The following is a 1170-nucleotide window of genomic DNA, read 5'->3' as shown; positions in this document are numbered from 1 at the left end:
AGGGCGTGTACTTTTGTAGGTAAAAAGTCTACCCAGTAGCTGTTTGGGTGACAGTGTTTTTGCTTACTGGCATCCACTTCTGTCCTTTTTCCAAGATCATGAAATGCGTCTCAAAAAAAAAATTATTTTTAGGCCAGGCACCGTGGCTCACACCTGTAATCCCAGCACTTTGGGAGGCTGAGGCAGGAGGATTACCTGAGGTCAGGAGTTCAAGACCAGCCTGGCCAACATGGTGAAACCCTGCCTCTACTAATAATACAAAAATTAGCTGGGTGTGGTGATGTGCGCCTGTAATTCCAGCTATTCGGGAGGCTGACGCAAGAGAATCACTTGAACCCGGGAGGCGGAGGTTTCAATGAGCCAAGATTGCACCACTGCACTCCAGCCTGAGCGACAGAGTGAAACTGTGTCTCAAAATAAATAAATAAATAAATATGAAACGCTTCATGAATTTGCATGTCATCTTTGTGCAGGGCCACGTTAATCTTCTCTGTATCATTCCAATTCTAGTATACTGCTGCCAAAGCAAGCACGAAATATTATTTTCCAAAAGAATTAGAACCCAAGAGAATACATTTAACTTGACTGCGCAAACACAGTCTAGTGTTTAGCAGGTCCCCAGGCCGCCTTTATAAACTTTGACTCCCCCATTTGTAACCAAGACTGCTCAGGCCGACTAACCTAAGAACACCACGGATCATGGTTACATTCATTCACCCATCGATACTGGCCCCTGTGCCCACTCGCCAGATCAGGAGGACCATGGCTGCCCTTTCCAGGAGAACCTGCAGAGAGTAAATTCTGACAACGCTTCACTGAAGGCGCCAGATAGCAGGAGAGCTTATTCTCAGCCTAACTCAGAACTGATGCCTGCTTGCCTGGCTTGCTGCTGGGAGCCGCAGGTTCCCTTCCCCAGCGAGGCAGTGGGGAGCAGGAAGTGTGTTCCAGTCCTTGAAGTCCACGTGGCAACTCCCAGGGCCTAGAGAGAGTCAACACTGGGGCACCCCAGCCTTCCCAGCCTCCCCATGGCACCCTCCCACTCTCCACTTCTTGTCCCGGCCTCTGCCTCTCCCTGCACAGTTGGCAGGTGAAATATCCACTTCTTTCTGGAGAAACTCCATATTTTATTCACCAAGAGGAACGTCACATAAAAACACCAGGGTCTGATGT

General features: G+C 49.0%; 1 non-coding gene across 1 annotated transcript; it reads right to left on the bottom strand.

Moving 5' to 3' along the window:
• Positions 1–428: 428 nt before the first annotated feature.
• On the bottom strand, positions 429–532 carry LOC112437859 (U6 spliceosomal RNA). Its single transcript, XR_003026360.1, has one exon. It is a non-coding gene; the product is annotated as a U6 spliceosomal RNA (small nuclear RNA).
• Between the last annotated feature and the right edge of the window lie 638 nt (positions 533–1170).

Source organism: Pan paniscus, chromosome 17 (genome assembly GCF_029289425.2).
Source record: "Pan paniscus chromosome 17, NHGRI_mPanPan1-v2.0_pri, whole genome shotgun sequence".
NCBI lineage: Eukaryota > Metazoa > Chordata > Mammalia > Primates > Hominidae > Pan > Pan paniscus.
The sequence above is the reverse complement of the archived record's forward strand: the minus strand, read 5'-3'. Positions and strand labels throughout refer to the sequence as shown.